Source organism: Gossypium hirsutum, chromosome A11 (assembly GCF_007990345.1).
Source record: "Gossypium hirsutum isolate 1008001.06 chromosome A11, Gossypium_hirsutum_v2.1, whole genome shotgun sequence".
Taxonomy (NCBI): Eukaryota; Viridiplantae; Streptophyta; class Magnoliopsida; order Malvales; family Malvaceae; genus Gossypium; species Gossypium hirsutum.
The window spans coordinates 101871009-101876950 of record NC_053434.1 but is presented as its reverse complement, the minus strand read 5'-3'; the positions used below and the strand labels follow the sequence as shown (position 1 = coordinate 101876950).

Here is a 5942-nt window from a genome sequence, read left to right as displayed (position 1 = left end):
AATTATCGGTAAGGGTGGGCTATGTGCGGAACCATCTTATAATTGCTAATTTGAACGGTTGTGTGTGAATCATTGAGCATGATGTATTGTATTGAGATTATGCTTAAGTGAAATTATAGATATGTGATGAAATTGATTGGTGATATACATGTTTAAAGAATGTGAATGCAAAGAATGTGTGAAAGAGTAAATTTGTAATAAATCTGCTTGGGACAGCAGCAGTAATGTGATTTTGGAAAATCACCATAAATTGTGGGAGTTGAGTTATAAGCTGAATAAATTATATAATTAAAGATTAATGAGTCTAGTTTCTTATAAAAGAAACCGTGTAAGAAAAATAATTGCTGATAATGAGATATTTGAAGTAGCGGGGGACAGAGTCAAATGACTTCGAGGTCCCTTGTTCTGTTTTTTAGAAAATCATTTTAATTTGTAAAATAAATTTTATAAGATAAAATTTATACTTTTAGACTCCCTAATGAGTCTAGTTTCAAATGAAATCAACGAGAACATATTTTGAACTCTGTACAATGAGAAATTTTATTCGTAGTGAAGAGTGGTCAGATTAGTCAAACAATGAAACAGGGGAAACTTTAAGAAAATTCTGGTATTGATTGGCTTAACGAAAAATTCTGAACATTTTATGAATGGAAGATATATGAGTCTATTTTCAGTAAAAATTAACGGCAATTGATTTTGAGTTTCGTAGCTCTAGTTATAAATAATTTAGTGACTATTGCTCAGGAAGACAACTTGTAGTGAATTTGTGATTATGTTGTAAACATTGATAAAACTTGCTAATGAGTTGCTTATTGTTTTCTTATGAACTTACTAAGCGTAAAGCTTACTCCCCTTTTCTTTCCCATATTCCCTAGGGTTGCCAGGTTAGTCCGGGTTGGAAGCCGTCAGAGATATCATCGCATTGTCGAGTCTACGCTATCGGTGTAAGTAAATTTTAGTGTTTCGAGTCTATTGCATGTATAGGATTGTAAAGTTGAGTATGTAATATTATGATTAAGCCAAAGACTTTGGCTTGTTATTAAGGTAGTTTGATTATTCATATGCTTGTATGTTATTATCTCCTGTGATGTGATTTATAGCATGTATATTTAGAATTTGAATTGTGATTTATTGTTGAGTAAGTAAATGATACAAGACTAAGATATTGGTAAATATTTAATAATGCCTCATGAGTGTTTTGGGGCCTTGTAAGACCGATTATAGGATAATATACGCATGTAAAAAAAGTTTAAAATTGATCAAAAATTTTTTTATGGCCTCGTTTTATATAAATGGTTGAGTTTAAACCTGGTAGCACCTCGAACCCTGTTCCGGCGAGGGATACGGGTGAAGGGTGTTACAAAATTGCTTATACAATCCCTATGAAAACAATACTCTATACTTATAACTTTATTACTTGTTAACGAATGTGTACAATTGCACATTTTCATTGAACCTATTATTAAATAAAGTATGGGTCAAATAGATGTAGATACTCTAGTAACTAATTTCTAATTGATGATGGGCTAATTAAAATTTAGGGTTAATGTGCAAAAGTTATATATTAGTGTTATTGTCTTCAAATTACACATAAATAAATTTTCTAATATTTCATTTTTAGAAAAGACAGTCACCCTCTCAAAATTACTTATGTGCTAATTTGGAAGATCAAAACCTTAAGTTTCAAAAATTTCAAGGAATCGATGGATTCAGGTACACTTCCACATCTAGTTTTGTTATTTTTTGTTCTTGATTATTTGACATGATTGATTCTAGTTTATGGTTTATTAATTTTACACCAAATCTTATTTTACGATTGTAACATATTTAAGAGATCTAGTTGAATAAATATGTCTCCTTTAAAGACGTGATTATTCAGAAAAGACACCTATTGAAAGTTATGTCTCTTGAGATTTTTTATAAATAGGAGTGAGATTTCATTTGGAAAATATACCAAAAACTTCTCAAAAGTTCTTTCTATTCTTTGTCAATTTTCTATTCTTAGATTGATTTTCTTGTTATATTTTGCTCAATGCTTAGTGGACTATTCTCGTCAATGGAAAATGGGAATAGTTATTATGCTTCATTGTATCTTCAAGGTTTATTTGCTTGAAACTCATTTGCACAATGAGTATAGGTGGAGGTACCATCTTGAATAGCATAAAGCCAAATTTATTAATGAACATACCGTTGGGGTACCATATCAAATTAACACATCTAGATGTATTAATTTGAGCAGGAGCCACTTTAATCTTCCTAACCAAATGAGTAGGGAAACATGAAAAAATGAAGAAAGTAGTGCATCATACTTATTAAAGAAATCCCGAACCGAACAACCTACCTCCCATGCATCCAAATCATTAGAACGCTATCGAATTAGTGGCCCATCAAACAACCACTTGTCCAACCAAAACCTAACATTACCACCATCCCTAACCCCCCACTGTAAACCTTTCTCCAAAAGACACATACCAACAAGAATACCTTTCCAAAGATGTTACGAATTAAGTGGATATTCAATTGAAAATAAATTCTTATAAGGAGATAAGTATTTCAAAATACCTATTTGATCCCACAAACTATCGAACTCAATAATCAATCTCTATCCAAGTTTCGTAAGGAGAGTTAAGTTCCAGTCATGCATAGGATTCAGACTTAAACCACCCGCCTCTTTTGGCAACCAAAGGGACTCCTAATTGACAAGAAGGACTCATTATGCCAAAGAGGTAGACCCCCAAGGAAACCACCTACTCAACTTATCTACTTGATCACAAACCCTTACAAGTAAATAAGTTGTTTGCATGGTATAGGTTGGAATTGCCTCAATAACTGACTTCAGCAACTTGAGTCTCCAAACCAAAGAGATTTAGTTCACTTTCTAATTGGCAAACCGAGGTTGAACTTCTCAACAATATACCAGTAAATGCTCTTAGTAACTCACCCATGAACCAATAAAACTTCGAAATACTGACCCAAATCATTTGTAAGAGCGGTGCTTTCGAACTTGGTTAATAAGCAAAATTGGGTTTCAAGTTGTTCACTTACCTTATAAGCAACATTGCACAAACGTATCGGATGGAGATGCTTTATTTGTCTTCACCTTTGGAATAAAGGTAATAAATGTTAAATTGATCCTCTCTGACATTAATCCAGTTCGAAAGCCTCTTTAACCAAGTGAACAACTTAAAACCCAATAACCTCTTAGTTACATGGAAAGAATACCGCTTAAAACCCATCAGGGCTTGGTGTTTTAAAGGACCCCATCCCAAATACTGCCTCCTCAACCTCAATATTCATTACCATCTTATGTAACTCCTCCAAGTCCGCAACAGACAATAGAGGGAAATTAACCTGCATGCTAGGCCTACATCTATACTCTATGGTCTTAGTATTTGATAAACCTCAATAGTAACATATTTTAATCCTGTGCTTGGCATATTTTTGGATGAATTATCATAAGATCTAGTGAATTTGATGCTCCTAATCTTTTAATTTCATGTTTTATATCCAAATGAGCATAGGAAAGCAAAAAGTGTAAGAAAAAGGCCAAAAACAGACAAAATAGGTTTATTTCAGTGCTGCACACGGCCTAGACACTTCTACACGGGTAATCCACACGCCCGTGTTAGACACACGGACAGACGACACGCTCGTGTGTCATAGCCGTGTAGACTTAAAACCATACCAGAATTACACAAGGCCTGAGCACCTTTACACGAGCGTGGCACACGCCCGTGTCCTTGTCGAGTCCAAGTCTAATTCTATTCGAAAAAGGCTAATTTTTGGCTATTTTGGGCATTCCAAAGTCTATATAAACACCCTAGAAGAGGATCAAGGAGGACGGAGAGAGCAGAAGGCAGAGAATACTCGAAGACAGCTATCTGAATCAGCTCGAAAGCAGGATCTACTTCAAGACTGAAAATCTCCATTTAATTTCATTAGAAGTTCTTAGGGTTTCTTTAAGTTTTGTTGTTTTCCCAATTTTGAGATGTTTTCCCCCATCGTTATGAACTAAACTCCCTAAATACCTAATGGAGATGAAACCTAAGCCAGATCTTATTATTATTTGAATTATATGATAAATACTTGTTCTTGCTCTTAATTATGCATTCTTAATTCTTGCTTTAATATTTCAGGATATTAATTCAAGTCTAATGTACTTATTTAGTGGAGCAAAAGTCCCTGTTTAAGAGTAGATCTAGCATAATTAAGCGGAGTTGAATGCAATCCTAGACATAGGATGACGTAAATCTGCCAGATTAGAGTCAAATCTAATAAGGGAATCCATAGATCATGTTAATGCAACAATAGGGGTTTTAATTAGAAAGAGATTTCAATTAATCAACCTAGTTGTTTTTAGTCTCGAGAGAGATATTAACATAAATTAGAGCTTTCTATGGATTAAGTCAAGTGAATAAATCGTCTAATTCAGAAGTAATAGGTAAAGTCTAGGTGGATTCTTCCATGGGTATTGTCTTCTCCATCGATTTTCCAAAAGTATTCTCCAACTTTTGCTTGTCATTTTCTTAGTTAATTAAATAGTTAATTTTAGTTTAAAAACATCCCTTTATTTTATTAGGATAGATAATAAAAAGATAGTAAGTACTAGTACTTTTAGTCCTTGTGGATACGATATTTTTGGTCTCACCACAACTATACTACTATTCGATAGGTGCGCTTGCCTTGGTCGAAATTTTTAGTTAGTTTAACGACCATCAAATTTTTGGCGTCATTGCCAGGGACTAAGATATGATACTTTTATTGCAAATTACTTATTGCTTTTAGTTTATTTTTTCTTTTCTAGAAGGAACCCGTAAAGACCTTTGCTTTTCGATAGTGAAATAGAGAGTACAGCTCGCAGAAACCGAAGAGAAATAAGGTGAAGTCTAGAATGCATAGAGTAGGACGTTATAGATTTTACTGAAGAGATGGCTGATAATCAAAATAATCCGCTACCTCCTGTAGTTGCTATAAATCCTGTCAATCAGAATCCTACTCCTTGTACTATGTATGATTATGCTAAGTCTACTTTAACAGGAACTAAATTGAGTATTGTTCGACCTGCTGTTGCTGCAAATAATTTTGAACTAAAATCTAACACTATTCAAATGATACCACAGTTCAGTTTGATGGTTAGGACGAGATCCAAACACTCATTTAGCAAATTTTCTAGAATTTTGCGACAACTTTAAGATCAATGGCGTTTCTGACGATGCCATTCGCCTTCGGTTGTTTCCCTTTTCATTAAGAAATAAGGCTAAACAATGGTTAAACTTGTTACCACGAGGGTCAATCACTACTTGGGATCAAATGACTGAAAAATTTTTACTCAAATATTTTCCGCCGGCTAAAACAGCTAAATTAAGGAATGATATCTCTTCTTTTGTGCAGATGGATTTAGAAACACTATATGATGCACGGGAGAGATACAAGGATTTATTGAGAATGTGCCCTCACCATGGGCTACCTTTATAGCTACAGGTTCAAACTTTCCACAATGGAGGAAGTTTTTCTATTCCTTGCTTAATTGGTAGTTTAAATGTTGAGAAGGCACTAGCTGATTTAGGCGCTAGCATAAATTTGATGCCTTACAAAATGTTCATGCAACTTGGCCTAGGGAACCAAAACCTACTAGGATGAGTATTCAACTAGCTATAGATCTATTAAATATCCTAGGGTATTATTGAAGATGTACTAGTAAAAATAGATAAATTTATATTTCCTATTGATTTTTTTGTGTTTGACATGGATGAGGATATTGAGGTGCCTTTAATTTTAGGTCGCCCATTTGTAGCCAGGGCTGTTATTGATGTGGGTGATGGTAAACTTGTACTTAGGGTAGGTGACGAAGAGATTATTTTCAAAATTTATGATGCCATGAGATTTTCTAGAGATCAAGATAACTTCTACTATTTTATTGATTCTATTGATCATGCTACTCA

General features: G+C 33.9%; 1 non-coding gene across 1 annotated transcript; it reads right to left on the bottom strand.

Annotated features, from left to right (window-relative positions):
• Window positions 1-5358: 5358 nt before the first annotated feature.
• On the bottom strand, window positions 5359-5465 carry LOC121210420 (small nucleolar RNA R71). Its single transcript, XR_005905535.1, has one exon. It is a non-coding gene; the product is annotated as a small nucleolar RNA R71 (small nucleolar RNA).
• Window positions 5466-5942: the final 477 nt, after the last annotated feature.